The sequence below is a fragment of the Pseudophryne corroboree genome, chromosome 3 (assembly GCF_028390025.1).
Source record: "Pseudophryne corroboree isolate aPseCor3 chromosome 3, aPseCor3.hap2, whole genome shotgun sequence".
Taxonomy (NCBI): domain Eukaryota; kingdom Metazoa; phylum Chordata; class Amphibia; order Anura; family Myobatrachidae; genus Pseudophryne; species Pseudophryne corroboree.
In genome coordinates, this window is record NC_086446.1 from 197,045,543 (window position 1) to 197,061,879 (window position 16,337).

The following is a 16,337-nucleotide window of genomic DNA, read 5'->3' on the forward strand; positions in this document are numbered from 1 at the left end:
AGCGGGATGGCAGCGGCGGTGTTGAGGAGTTTTCTGGACCCTGCAGCTGGAGAAGGATGGCGGCGGTGATAAGGAGCCTCCTGGACCCTGCGGTGGCAGTGAGGGGCCTCCTGGAACCTCCTTTCCAGCCAGCGGCTCTGGGAGCATGGGCGGTAACGGTGTCGGCGTGTGACATCGTGACTCACGTGACGTTCGTACCCACTGCGCCCCCCCAGGATCCTTCTCTCCAGGTTGCAGCCTGATCAGCCTATTGGTTGATCAGGCCCTGTAGAGCACAGATGATTAAATAAAAATAACTGAGGGATTAATTAAATTACCCCTGCTTAACCATGGATATCACTAAAACCTAGACTGTTGGTGTGCCTTGAGGACAGAGGTTGGGACTGCCTGCTGTACACTGTGTGTGCACTGGCCTTCAACCATTGACTGTACCTTTATGTGGTTTTACTCTGTCAAACAAGTGTTCTTTACCCCTCACCCATCTCTCTATATATTATTGGAAGTGGTACTTCTGCTATTTGCCAACATTATATTTGATACATTTTTTTGTATCTTTGTATTTATTTTAGTTATTAAATGTGTATTATTTTGACTGAGAAACCTTATGTATTTTGGGGTAGATGTATCAAAGCTTGGAGAGATATAAAGTTCCAACCAAACTGCTTCAAACAGTCATTTTCAAACGCAGTCTGAAAATGGCCATTAGAAGCTAATTGTCTGGTACTTTATCTCTCTCTAAGGTTTGATACATCTCCCACACAATCAGAATACAGATATACTGTATAGGAAATTGGAACTAATTATTAACCAATTAGCACAGTGGACTGTTTTGCTTTTTTTCACATAAGCGAATATATACTATTACTGTATGCATTTTACTCTGTGCTTGCTTCTTTTGAGCAATGTCTACATGTTTTAGTTTCACCACTGCATCATGCTCATTCTGTATAGGCCAATCAAGTCTGCATGTCAGAAGGCGTGACAGTGTCATTAATTGGCAACCTCTGCAAGCCCTTGGACAGGCAATGAGCTCAGGGGGAGGGAACCCTAGAAGGTCATATTTTCTTCTTTGTATTTGAATTCACTTCAGGTAAAATGGGAAGCGACCTAGCTGCACACTTCACATTGAGGGGAAAGCAGGGAAGCAGTGCCCTGAGTCAGTCAGGTGTTTTTTATTTATCAATACATTGCTGTCAGTTAAAAGTACTTTTTGGATTAAAGAGTCTGTTACTGGGTGAAGTTTGAAAACTGCATTTCTTATAAAGACTACTACAGTACCAGCACTAGTTTGATGAGCACAAAATAGTGGGAAGAGCTTGCAAACACATCTATTCATACGGCATGAAATACAGTATCAGCAACTGCCATGGCTGGATATTGTGGCTGGACAAAACAGGAGAGCACATCCAATTTCAATACAAAGTGAGTATAGTTTCACAACAGCTGGACGGCCTGACATGCCTGTTGTACAGTAATTAGGTGGTTTTTTTTGGTATATAAATGAAAACAAGTATTTTGTTTGCAAAGTTATTAAATAAAGGGAAGCATACTTGCCTACCTGACCCTCTCCATGAGGGAGAAAATGCTCTGTTCCTGGACTTTCCTGGTAATGTATGATTGCCATCACCTGTGGTGAGCTAGGTAATTGATAAGAAAGGTGTTTCACCACAGGTGATGGCAATCATACATTACCAGGAAAGTCCAGGAACAGAGCATTTTCTCCCTCATGGAGAGGGTCAGGTAGGCAAGTATGAAAGGAAGTGTGTTTGGTGAGTATTGCATACCTCCCAACCTGACCCTCTCCAGGAGGGACTGAATGCTCTGCTCCTGGACTTTCCTCTTAATGTATGAGTGCCATCACCTGTGCTGAAACACCTTTCTTATCCATTAACCTGTTCAAAACATGTGACGGCAATCATACATTAAGAGAAAAGTCTAGAAGCAGAGCATTGTGTGGGAGGTATGGTATTGGAGAGGTTTACTGTGACACTGGTGTAAATTAAGGTATATACTGCTCAATGTGTCAATGGTATTTATGTTCTCCTAAAACATTAGCAAAGAATATAAAAAACAGATTGCATCTTGCTCCCCTCACTGTATGCTCCATCTCAGTGTAAAGACACAGTACTAGAAATGGAGTTTGAAATCTAGAAATGAGGCAAATATGTTTGAAGGAGGTCCTGCGCATCCCTGTATTATGATCTTATCAGAGAAATTATCAGATTACAGTATATAGTGGTTTGGATCCCATATAAGGAGCCGCACGTCGCTGCCACTTTCACTCCGGCATTGGAGAGTGTAGAGAGAGGACGTGTCTACGTCCTCAGTGTCCTGCATCAGTTCAGTGTTAGTGTCTTGTGCTGCATCAGTCCAGTCACAGTGTTTGTGTCCTCTGCTGCCATATCTCTAGTGCTGCTGTATAAGTCCAGTCCAGTGGTGCTGTGTTGTGCTGCATCAGTTCAGTGGTGGTGTCTTGTACTGCATCAGTCCAGTCACAGTGGTGGTGTCCTCTGCTGCCATATGTCCAGTGCTGCTGTATAAGTCCATTGCAGTGGTGCTGTGTTGTGCTGCATCAGTTCATTGGTGGTGTATTGTGCTGCATCAATCCAGTCACAGTGGTGATGTCTTCTGCTGCCACATGTCCAGTGCTGCTGTATAAGTCCAGTCCATTGCAGTGGTGCTGTGTTGTCCTGCATCAGTCCAGTGGTGGTGTCCCTGTGCTGCTGTATATGTCCAGTGGTACTGACGTATATGTCCATTGACACTGCCGTATATGTCCAGTGGTACTGCCGAATAAATCCACTGATCCTGCCGTAAAATTCCAGTGATCCTGCCATATAATTCCAGTGGTACTGGTGTATAAGTCCAGTCCAGTGATACTGCCTTATATGTCCAGTGGTACTGGCGTATAATTTCAGTGGTACTGCCGTATAGTTCCAGTGATCCTGTCGTATAATTCCAGTGGTATTGGCATATAAGTCCAGTCCAGAGATCTGCCGTATATGTCCAGTGGTACTGCCGTATAAGTCCAGTGATCCTGCCGTATAATTCCAGTGATCCTGCCGTATAATTCCAGTGATCCTGCCGTATAATTCCAGTGATCCTGCTGTATAATTCTAGTGATCCTGCCGTATAAATCCAGTGATCCTGCCGTATAGATCCAGTGATCCTGCCGTATAGATCCTGCCGAATAAGTCCAGTGATCCTGCCGCATAACTCCAGTAATCCTGCCTTATAATTCCAGTGGTACTGGCATATAAATCCAGTGATCCTGCCATATAATTCCAGTGGTACTGGCGTATGAATCCAGTGATCCTGCCCTATAGTTCCAGTGGTACTGGCGTATTAATCCAGTGATCCTGCCATATAATTCCAGTGGTACGGGCGTATAAGTCCAGTCCAGTGATACTGCTGTATATGTCCAGTGATTCTGCTGCATAAGTCCAGTGATACTGCCATATAAATCCAGTCCAGTGGTACTGTCGTATAATTCCAGTGATTATTGCCGTATAATTCCAGTGCAATTGCCGTATAATTCTAGTGATACTGGCGTATAAATTCAGTGATACTGCCGTATAAATCCAGTCCAGTGGTACTGCCGTAAAAGTCCAGTACTACTGACTTACAATTCCAGTGATACTGTTGTATAATTCCAGTGGTACTGCCATGTAAATCCAGTCCAGTGGTGCTGCCATTATAAGTTCAGTGGTGCTGTCCTGTGCTGTATATTATTTACTCCAAAAAAAGGGGTTATTAATATGTAATCCAAATAATTTGCACTGGGTTTTCCATGTGTGGTGTAAAGGTACGTTCTCCTGTACCGCATATTGTTATAAAACTCCAGAAAAATAATGGAGAACAAAAATTTGGAGGATAAAATAGGGAAAGATCAAGATCCACTTCCTCCTAGTGCTGAAGCTTCTGCCAATAGTCATGACATAAATGATGAAATGCCATCAACGTTGTCTGCTAAGGGCGATGCCCAATAAGATAGTAGAGGGCATGTAACATCCAAAAAGCCAAAGTTCAGTAAAAAGAACCAAAAAAAGAATTTTAAATGGTCTGAGGAGAAATGTAAACTTGCCAATATGCCATTTACAACACAGAGTGGCAAGGAATGGCTAAGGCCCTGGCCTATGTTCATGACTAGTGGTTCAGCTTCACATGACGATGGAACCCTCATCCTCCCGCTACAAAAATGATAAGAGTTAAACTGACAAAAGACCAGCAAAGAACTGTGCGTTCTAACTAAGATGGTATCACAAATCCCCAAGGAGACTCCAACTGTGTCGGCGGTTGCGATGCCTGACCTTCCTAACACTGGATGGGAAGAGGTGGCTCCTTCCACCATTTGCACGCCCTCTGCAAGTGCTGGAAGCAGCACCCACAGTTCATTTTCTTATATTCAAACTGAAGATGTTACTGTTGATGTACAACAGGATGAGGATATGGGTGTTGCTGGCGCTGAGGAGGAAGTTGACGATGAGGATTCTGATAGTGATGTGGTTTGTTTAAATCAGGCACCGGGGTAGACAACTGTTGTCCGTGGGTTGAATAAGCCCATTGTGATGCCTGGGCAAAATACCAAAAAAGCCACCTCTTCGGTGTGGAATTATTTCTCCACAAATCCGGAAAACAGGTGTCAAGCCGTGTGTTGCCTCTGTCAATCTGTAATAAGTAGGGGTAAGGTCGTTAACCACCTAGGAACATCCTCCCTTATACGTCACCTACTGTCCATTCATCAGAAGTCGGTGTCAAGTTGTGAAACTTTGGGTAAGAGCGTAAACAGTCTGCTGACACCTAAATCCCTTCTTCCTCTCGTACCCAAGCTCCTGCAAGCAACACCACCAACTCCCTCAACGTCAACTTCCTCCTAAGTCAGGAACGTCAGTAGTCCTGCAGGCCATGTCACTGGCAAGACTGAGGAGTCCTCTCCTAACCGAGATTCCTCCTGAAGATCATTAAATGGTATGCATACTGTTGCTGCTGCTGCTGTTGTTGCTGCTGGGAGTCGATCGTCATCCCAGAGGGGAAGTCGGAAGACCACTTGTACTACTTCCAGTAAGCAATTGACTGTCCAACAGTCCTTTGTGAGGAAGATGAAATATGACAGCAGTCATCCTTTTGCAAAGTGGAAAACTGAGGCGTTGACAGCTATGTTGGTGTTATACGTGCTTTCGGTATTGGCCATTAGTTCAGCGGGACTTAGAGAATTGATGGAGGTAGTGTGTCCCTTGTACCAAATCCCATCTAGATTCAACTTCACTAGGCAGCCGATACCGAGAATGTACAAAGATGTCAGAAAAAGTGTCCTCGGTGTCCTAAAAAATGCAGTTGTACCCACTGTCCACTTAACCACGGACATGTGTGTCACGATCCTAGGCACGGTGATTCCCCAGATAAGCCAATCTGCGAATCCCTGCCACGTGACACCTTTACTGGATACCTGAGCGCGTGTGTTTATTTCACACAAAATCACTGCCACCAGCCAAAGTACAAACGTTTAAGGTATGACCCAAGGCAACCTTATGGCTTTTGCCTGCACCTAGAATTATTAATATTTTGGTAACGCCTCTTTCAGAGAGTTGGGTTGGATACACAACAGAAACCAGATCTAAAATTAGATTATTTAATTCAAGTAAAACACTTCAAAGCTTATGTTACAGAAAAAAGAAAGTTACAAGAATATAATGATAAAAAGTCAAAGTCACAACAGAAAAAACAACTTCAAGAAAAAAAAAATAGAGATAAACCCACCGATCCTAGCACGCATGCACAGTAGAACGATGAGATGAAGTGAAGCCACTTCGGATATCGTAACATTACAGAGCCAGAATGTTCTCCTGACTCGCTTCTTTGATAATGGACAACTTACACTCTGAGGGTCTCCTATTTAAAAAACATGCTGCCCCTTCAACCCCCTCCCTCTGGAGTGTTACTGTTAACCCTTCCATAAGCCAGAGAAGGTATTGAGTGTCAGCTCATACTGGGCTTCCCAGCTACTATCTCAGGGGCGAATGGCCTTACTCTTCCCTTCCTTTTGAAGCTGGGCAATCAGCTTTATCTATCATACTAAGACACTTATATAGCTGGATGAAGGAAGTTTTTAATCACCTTCCCTAGCCAGCATGTCTTTCTGGTCTCTCTCTGGTGACCCCCTGGGGTCAGGAAACAACCTGTTGGGAGATACACAAGCCAGTTGAGAAAACACATTTCAGGCCTGACCTGCATTTACTTTAAGATCTCAGCTCTGATTCTGGGATAAGTAAACTAAATTTCACACCTAAGCAGTCAGGGTGTCTCTATGATCTGTGGCTACAATGAAATGCCAGCAGATCAATCAAGCTTCAACCATTTAACATGCAAAGACAGTTATCACACACTGGTACATTGATACATCGATCAGAATATTGATATCACATACATTGATATTAACAGGGCTATTTCTACTTGAAATAGCCTGGATCATGACACCTCCCCCTGTAAGATCAGCAAGGGAGCAGTGGCACATCAGGCTGAAGTCGTCTATGACCTTTTGACACAGGATTTATACATAACCACACACAGGGCATTTGCAGACATTGATCAATACAATATTATTTGCAGTTATGCACGTTCTGGCGTCAGAATAGCGTCCAATCATGACAATGTGTACAAGTGGAACAAGACAGACTAAGGACTATATGACTGTAACAGTCCACTGGGCAGATGTATTGCCTCCCGCAGCAACAACAGCAGCGGCACCAGTAACAGCATCTCGCAAACGCCAACTTGTTCCTAGGCAGGTTACGCTATGTATCACCGCTTTCCGTAAGAGGCACACCGCTGACAACCTCTTACGGTGACATCATTGCACAATGGCTTACCCCAATTAGACTCTCCTGGGGATTTGTGATTTCGGACAATTTCACCAATATTGTGCGTGCATTACATCTGGGCAAATTCCAGCACGTCCCATGTTTTGCACATACAATTTATTTGGTGGTGCAGAATTTTTAAAAAAATGACAGGGGCGTGCAGGAGATGCTGTCGGTGTCCCAAAAAATTGCAGGCCACTTTTGACATTCAGTCACCGCGTGCCGAAGACTGGAGCACCAGCAAACACCCCTGAACCTGCCCTGCCATCACCTGAAGCAAGAGGTGGCAACGAGGTGGAATTCAACACTTTATATGCTTCAGAGGATGGAGGAGCAGCAAAAGGCCACTCAAGCCTATATATCCACCTATGATACAGGCAAAGAAGGGGAATGCACCTGACTCAAGCGCAGTGGAGAATGATTTCCGTCTTGTGCAAGGTTCTCCAACCCTTCATACTTGCCACACGTGAAGTCAGTTCAGACACTGCCAGTTTGAGTCAGGTCATTCTCCTCATCAGGCTTTTGCAGAAGCAGCTGGAGAAATTGAAGGAGGAGCTAAGACGGAGCGATTCTGCAAAGTATGTGGGACTTGCGGATGGAGCCCTTAATTTGCTTTGCCATGATTCAAGGGTGGTCAGTCTGTTGAAATCAGAGCACTACATTTTGGCCACCGTGCTCGATCCTAGGTTTAAAGCCTACGTTGTATCTCTCTTTCCAGCAGACACAAGTCTGCAGAGGTTCAAAGACCTGCTGGTGAGAAAATTGTCAACTCAAGCGGAACGCCCTTCAACAGCTCCTCCTTCATTTTATCCCGCAACTGGGGCTGCGAGGAAAAGGATCAGATTTCCTAGCCCACCGACTGGCGGTTATGCAGAGCAGTCAGGAGCGAGTGCTGACATCTGGTCCAGACTGAAGGACCTGCCAACGATTACTGACATGTCTACTGTCAATGCATATGATTCCGTCACCATTGAAAGAATGGTGGAGAATTATTGAGTGACAGCATCCAAGTAGACATGTAAGACAGTCCGTATGTATACCTGCAGGAAAAAGAGGCAATTTGGATGCCCTTGCACAAAATGCCTTTATTTTACCTAATTTGTCCCCCCTCCAGTGTGTACTCTGAAAGAGTGTTTAGTGCAGCCTGTAACCTTGTCAGCGATCGGCATCAGAGGTTACTTCCACAAAATGTGGAGAAGATGATGTTCATCAAAATTAATTTTAAATTCCTCAGAGAAGACCTTTACCAGCAATTGCCTCCAGAAAGTACACAGGAACCTGTGATGGTGGATTCCAGTAGGGACCAATTGAGGAGGAGGATGTACACACTGAAAGGGGCAAGGAATCGGAGGATGAGGATGAGGTCGACATCTTGCCTCTGTAGTGCCAGTTTATGCAAGGAGAGGTTGATTGCTTCTTTTTTGGTGGGGGCCCAAACAAACCAGTCATTTCAGCCACAGTCCCTGTGGCAGACCCTGTCGCTGAAATGATTGGTTTGTTAAAAGTGTGCATGTCCGGTTTATACAACATAAGGGTGGGTGGGAGCGCCCAAGGACAATTCCATCTTGCACCTCTTTTTCTTCTTTGCATTATGTGCTGTTTGGGGAATAGTTTTTTAAAGTGCCCTCCTGTCTGACACTGCCGTACAAGTACAGGGGTACTGCCATAAAAGTCCAGGGGTACTGCCGTTTGAGTCCAGTGGTGCTGTCTTGTGCTGCATCAGTACAGTGGTGGTGTCTTGTTCTGCCATAAGTCCAGTGGTGGTGTCCTGTGCTGTATATTAGTTACTCGAAATAAAAGGATTATATACATTACTTATATTATTATACAAATAATTTTTACAGGGTTTGCCAAGAGTGGTGTAGGGGTTTGCTCGCCTGTGCTGCACATTATTATAATAGCTCCAAATAAAAGGGTTATTATTATCCAAATTAATTTTACAGGCTTTGCCGTGTGTGTGTGTGTGTGTGTGTGTGTGTGTGTGTGTGTGTGTGTGTGTGGTTTATGGGTATGCTCCCCTGTGCCACCAATATTGTGCATGTATTATATCTGAGCAAATTCCAGCACATCCCATGTTGTTTGTACCGCACACTAGTGTCGCTTAGCTTAGTCATACAGCTGCCTCATTGCACCTCTTTTTCTTCTTTGCATGATGTGCTGTTTGGGGCATAGTTTTTTTTAAGTGCCATCCTGTCAGCCATTGCAGTACCACTCCTAGATGGGCCAGCTGTCTGTGCTGCACACTTGTGTCCCTTAGCTTAGCCTTCCAGCTACCTAATTGCACCTCTTTTTCTTCTTTGCATCATGTGCTGTTTGGGGCCTATTTTTTAAATCTGCCATCCTGTCTGACACTGCAGTGCCACTCCTAGATGGGCCAGGTGTTTGTGCCACACACTTGTATCGCTTAGCTTAGTCATACAGCTACCTCGATGCAACTTTTAGGCATAAAAACAATATTGTTAGGTGTTCAGAATAGACTGGAAATTATTGGAAATGAATGTTAATGAGGTTAATAATACAGTAGGATCAAAATTATCCACAAATTCTGTGATTGTAGCTGTTTTAATGTTTTTTTCAAAAATCATACGAATCCAGGCCCTCATTCCGAGTTGATCGCTCGCAAGGCGATTTTAGCAGAGTTACACACGCTAAGCCGCCGCCTACTGGGAGTGAATCTTAGCTTCTTAAAATTGCGACCGATGTATTCGCAATATTGTGATTACAAACTACTTAGCAGTTTCAGAGTAGCTTCAGACTTACTCGGCATCTGCGATCAGTTCAGTGCTTGTCGTTCCTGGTTTGATGTCATAAACACACCCAGCGTTCGCCCAGACACTCCTCCGTTTCTCCGGCCACTCCTGCGTTTTTTCCGGAAACGGTAGCGTTTTTAACCACACGCCCCTGAAACGCCGTGTTTCCGCCCAGTAACACCCATTTCCTGTCAATCACATTACGATCGCCGGAGCGAAGAAAAAGCCGTGAGTAAAAATACTATCTTCATTGTTAAATTACTTGGCGCAGTCGCAGTGCGAATATTGCGCATGCGTACTAAGCGGAATTTCACTGCGATGCGATGAAATATACCGAGCGAACGACTCGGAATGAGGGCCCCAAAACCAAAACACGAAAGGGTGGTTTTGGCAAAACCAATCCAGATCCAAAACACGAGCATGGAAACAGAAGCAAAACCAAAACACGAAAAGTGCCCTCTGCACATCTCTAGTTTCTAGAGGACTTCTGCATACCTCCCAACATGACCCTCTCCAGGAGAGACAAAATGCTCTGCTTCTGGTCTTTTCTCTTAATTTATGATTGTCGGCACCTGTTTTGAACAGATAAATGGATAAGAAAGGTGTTTCAGCACAGGTGATGGCAATCATAAATTAAGAGGGAAGTCTAGGAACAGAGCATTCTGTCCCTCCTGGAGAGGTTAATGTTGGGAGGTATACTTCGGTACACTGTAGTGTCAAGGTCTGCATTAAAGTGACCATTCCTATCTTCATAGGGGATCTTGTCAAGATCCCGGAAGTCGAAATACCGATGCCAGGATACCGACACTTCTCCAAATTCTGTCACTGGCATCCCGAATAGGTACACACTGTAAGGCCGGAGCCCGACAGCTGGGATCCTGAACGATTGTGCGTTGGCCGCTATGAGAGGTAAAACATGGACACGGGGTGGGGGAGGTTATGTTTAGGCTGCGGGGGGAGGGTTACAGTTAGGCTGGGGCCCGGAAGCTTAAGTTTAGGCTACAGAGAGGGGGTGTTAGGGTTAATCACCCTTCCCAGAGGGTTATGGTTAGGTTGCGGGGGAGGGAGGTTTATGTTTAGACTGTGATGAGGGGGTGTTAGGTTCAGGCACCACCAGGGAGGGTTAGGGTTAGTCTGCAGGTGAGGAAGGATTAGGTATAGGCTGTGGGGAGGGTTAGAGTTAGGGGCCATTGGGGGAAGGAATGTATACTTATTTTCCCCTGTCGATATTCAAACTATCGGGATGCCACGGTCAGGATTCTGACTGCTGGCATCTCGACTGCCGGCATATTCTACCCAAACCCTTTATAGCTAAAGTTTCTGGGACTGTGCCTGGACATAGGGCCTGAATCACAGTTGTAAAATACTGCACAGCTCAAGGAAGCGGCATCTGATTGAAATAGACAGCTCCCAACTGCTTCCGTGATTTGGGGAAGATTGGTCATTTGAGTTACTCAGAGGTCCCCAGCCAAGGTCAGTAAATCTGCATTATCATATGCAGACACTGACTTTGGCACTCCTACAAAATGGAGGCGACATGCCTCCCATTTTAAGAAATGGACTCAGTCACTGCCCCCTCCCCGCCCCCAAAGGCCCTCAGCCTGTCAGTCAAACTGGGGCTTAGTGGACACTGATGGTGTATTCTCACCATCGGACTTGTATGCTAACCATCAGGCCCTAAGAGTGACCCCAATACTTACCCACGGGATGGTGGTGTTGCGGCGCTGGGATTCCGAGTGGTTTTGTGATTCCACAGTCAGTCAAATGACTGCCAGCATCCCCAGTAGTGCTAGTAGGAATCCACATTTTATTTGGTGGTCACCAAAATGTTTTTTTTTTTTGTCAGTATAAAAAAACAGCAATAAGCAAAACGTAAGGCATACTGTAGCTACATATTTATGTGCCTTATATGAACCCCCTACATTTGTGACTGTTTAGGTGTGCACATTTTGTTTGTCTGTTACTTAACCTCTTGGCATGGTCACATCAGATGTGACTAAGCCAGGCTAGGATTTCCCTGACATGGCTGCATCTGATGCGACCAGTCAGAAATGCCCACTGGGTGGCTGCTGGAAGATAATCTTCTAGCAGCTCCCTATCAGTGGGCACTTACAATACCTCTGCACTCATGGCTCTGCTCCCAGTTTGTACCAATCACTGCTGGCCACATGGCCCGGGAAGCCCGGTGGCTACAGAGCAGCTGTGATTTAGCAATAAACAGAGCAGACATGGTTTCTCTGCTGTGTCCTAATTACTGTGGCCAGCAAGATTTCTATGTGGAAGATGGAAGAAGATGCCTGGTAAAGCTGTGCATGTACACATCCCCCTTGCTCAAGGCTGTCTCTGATAACACATTTGTAAACTTTTCACACTTTGGATGTTAATTCTATAACAAAAGGACTGGGTATAACATGGCATAACATATCAACATTTGAAAACGTATTGCAATCCACATTTCTGCAAGAACACATTTAACATGTGACATCAGTCCATCATTAGAATATTGGCAAGGTTCTTTTCTACATAACTGACACTAACTTTTTATACTCTAGCTCAGTGGTTCCCAAACTGTGGGTGGCACCTTGAGGTGCCACGAGGCTCTTGCAGGGGTGCCTCTGGTTGGTGGTCAAGGACCAAATCAAATTATTTATGGTCAAAGCGATTGGCAGCCACTAGCACTAGTTTTGCCTATCATAAAACCTGCGGACAAACAGAAGCACAACTTTACACCACCACATAACTGACTCTAAGGATGACAGCTAGGCACAATTTACTTAATCATTTTTTTCCAAATATATTAATAATAAACTTTTATCCTAGGGGTGTCATGAAACAAATGCTGATACGCTAGGGCTCCATGATTCAAGAAAGTTTGGGAACCACTGTTCTAGCTTATGGATAAAATGGACTCTAATGGCAATGTGCTTGGAATGCTCATACAGTAGCTCTTGGGGCTGGAGGACAAATCAATTGCACCTTTGTTTCACATATACTGTACGTAATGTTGACAATGCTTCTCTGATGATGAAGAATTAGTTTGCAAGAAGTCTCCTTCAACTATAGGGCTTCTTTGACTGTTTCTGTGAGTGCCATAGACTCTATTTTGCTGGTAGACAAAGTAACAGTAGGCTGTTTACTGCTTGCCCAGCTTACGGCTTTGCCTGCTAGCACAAACACATATCCTATGTAGGAATGTCTGTCATCCTCATTTGATCCCAAATCGGCACCAAATAAAGTTGCCAAAGTTGAACTGTCAGATTTTGGCAACTTAATCTTTAAGAAGATTGTCCCTTTTAAACATCTGAGGATCCGCTTTACGGCAGTCCTATGATCCCAAGCAGGATTGATTTCAAATTGGCTCACTGCATGTGTGCCAATACTTATATTCATTAAGCTTACAATGGCACTTTGATAAGTAACTTTTTTTAATTTCTCTGTCACAGTTTTATTGGTTGGAGACACAACTTTGACGATTTGTATGCTCTTGTCAATTGGTGTACTGACTGCTTTAGAAATATAGAATTTGATGGCAAGATAAGAATCACTTGGCTAATCTAGTAATTTGGCATCCACTATCCCATACTAGGTATCATGGCTTTTGCTGATCAATTGTCCCACTACGTTGATCTTGAGAGATTTTAAATCCAACAAATCATGTGCCAGTTTAGGATCTTTCAGTATAGCAGTTGCTTTACATTGGCTCTTTGGCTTTCTTGACCACAATGATGAAATCTTTGTCTTACAGCGTTTGAAATATATACGATGATCAGTCCCTGAACACACAAAGGCCCTCATTCCGAGTTGTTCGCTTAGTAATTTTCTTCGCATCGCAGCGATTTTCCGCTAATTGCGCATGCGCAATGTTCGCACTGCGACTGCGCCAAGTAAATTTGCTATGCAGTTAGGTATTTTACTCACGGCATTACAAGGTTTTTTCTTCGTTCTGGTGATCGTAATGTGATGGATGGCCTTAGTGTGGCATACCCTTACATTCTATTAACACTTTTCACTTATTAATTTTTTAACACTATTTCTCTATTTTAATTGCATTTCATTTTTGTATCACTTTCTCTATAGCTTCGGCTTCCTAAATACTAATTTATTAACACTATAGTTTTTTCACTGGTATGCTACACTGGGCTTTCTGGCTTATGCTGGTGTTTTGGGGTGCCACACCCTGCACCTAGATATAGGGCTAGGGACCCCAAATATACAGAGACGCCTTGATGCGGCTTTGGGGCTTATTCACACATTTGCGCAAATATGTGTAACGAAGATCTCTGAATTCTATTATTATGTGGAATTTAAATCTGGTTACGGTTATCATTAAGGGTGCTGGGGGAAACAAATGGCTTTTTTTCTTGCTTAGAAATACCCCTCCGTTTCGAGCACCTGAATGATATCACTAAGCTAATTGAGCATCTACCAATATATATGATCGTAATGTGATTGACAGGAAGTGGGTGTTTCTGGGCGGAAACTGGCCGTTTTATGGGTGTGTGCGAAAAAACGCTACCGTTTCTGGGAAAAACGCGGGATTGTCTGAAGAAACGGGGGAGTGTCTGGTCGAACGCTGGGTGTGTTTGTGACGTCAAACCAGGAACGAAACTGACTGAACTGATCGCAGTTGCAGAGTAAGTGTGGAGCTACTCAGAAACTGCTAAGAAGTGTCTATTCGCAATTGTGCTAATCTTTCGTTCGCAATTTTACTATGCTAAGATTCACTCCCAGTAGGCGGCGGCTTAGCGTGTGCAAAGCTGCTAAAAGCAGCTTGCGAGCGAACAACTCGGAATGGCCACCAAAGTCTATTTCCAATAGCACAGCATCTAACTTTATGTACCAGCGGGATCTGATCCCATGGTCGATGTTCATTATGTCAACACCACAATGTCGGCATTAGAATGTCGACATGTTTCATGTTGACATCTGAAATCACCAATCAGTTCCTATAATAGACAGTGACTAATTTAGTAGGACAAATGCAACTAGGCTGGTGGCACTAAAAAGTCAGATAATAAATACAAACACTTAAAAATGTGAATCCAAAAGAATAAAATAACACCAATAAAAACAAATGAGTTGCATTTATTTGGAATCTTGCAACATGTTTCATGGCCCAACCGCTTCCTCAGGCATATTTGTATTTTATATACTGTGTCATTTAAAGTAAAAGACATGTCTTTCACACCTAAACTACTGTAGTGGACAATTCTCATTTACTTGTGCGCACCGCTCGTGTAAAGTGAGTACAGAGGGAGGTTGTCCATTAGACTGACAAGGTTCTGGTCATACAGTTATCCATATTTAAGTTGTTTATGCAAAGTCACATTTATATATTCTAAAGTCAGCTCAGGAAGTTATCTTTTATTTTATATCCATCTTTGGAAGCCTTTGGGAAGCTTCTGTCCTAGGCTGCAGTCTTTAGAAGCTGTGGCACCAGTCATTTCTGCTTTGACCATGAATTCAGTGTACAGCAAGCACACAATGCAGAATTTATGAACAGCATTGCACAGAGCAAATGCAACCAGGAAAATATATGGTATTAAGATGGTTAATAACTATAACATTTAGTAGCATTAGGTGGCATTGGTAGCTATATTGGTGTGCTACCAAGTGGTAATGTTACAAGCAGTGTCTAACCAGTGTCCTTGCATGGAGACACTCTTGCACAAGTTCTGTCTCTGTGCAGGACAAAGGAAGAAGATGAATGTTAAAGCTGGGCATGAGCAGTACAGCATTATGGGGTCAGAAGTCAAAGGTGACGTGGCTCCAGCAGTAACCGGCAAGTAAACAGACTCTTAACAAAGAGAAACAAAGGGATGAAGTTATAATATCATTTCTATGAGGACCAACTTTAATTTGGGCATGTAGCCTTGATCCTTAGAGGAAACCACTCACTCTTTTTAGCATCACACTTTTCTCCATCCTACATTTGTTTAATCAACCTCATAATATCTCAAAAGAAAATAGAGTTCAGATCACCTTCATTGAGCTCTGGATTATAGATGGAATGATCAGACCCTTCACTGCCAGTATCATTTATATGTCTCTGAAGCTTTAAAGGACTGTTTGATTTATTACCTTGCTCATGAATCTTCATGCAACTATCTATCAAAATTGACAGGCGATTTATGAAAGGAGACAGAGGCGTGATTTATTTTACTCCTCTCTGACAAATGATCTTTAAATCTGCTCCAGAAACCATTCCACAGAATCCAATACATACTGGGGTCTGCAGATTAATACCTGGAGATATACTCCAACATTTTTTGGGATGTTGTGTGTACTTTGGAGTAGAGGTTATCCTTGTTAAAAAATGTTTAATGAATGTGAGAAGCTTAAGGACTTAAAAGGCCTGAGGAAGCACATAAAGGCACCAAGTATTTTCTCCTTTATTAGATAATTACTAATGTACCAATTGAAATGCAATACAAATATTTCATAGTCTTTGGTATATCTGTCCTTCTGCATTGTTGTGTTGCTGGTAATAGTCTTGATATTCTTTTTTGCAGAGTGTTAAAACAGTTTCTTCATTCTTCTGGATACCCCTGCTAAAATGTAGACTCTGGATGGAAAAATTTACTCCTAAGCTGTAGATTTACTAAAGCTTCTAACAGAGACAAGTAGTGGAGTTGCCCATAGCAACCAATCAGATTCTGTCTATTATGTTCTAGAATACCATAGAGAAATGATAGCTTAAATTTGATTGGGTAATATGGGTAATGAAACA

At 43.4% G+C, this 16,337-nt stretch overlaps 1 protein-coding gene across 3 annotated transcripts in view; it reads left to right on the forward strand.

The window, feature by feature from the left end:
• Positions 1–998: 998 nt before the first annotated feature.
• Positions 999–16,337, forward strand: part of SH2D4B (SH2 domain containing 4B) — a 525,622-nt gene continuing 510,283 nt past the window's right edge. For all 3 annotated transcript variants that reach the window (XM_063958772.1, XM_063958770.1, XM_063958771.1), the window contains exon 1: positions 999–1,422. The gene's annotated coding sequence lies outside the window, so the exon portion shown is untranslated. The remainder of the gene's footprint in view (positions 1,423–16,337) is intronic.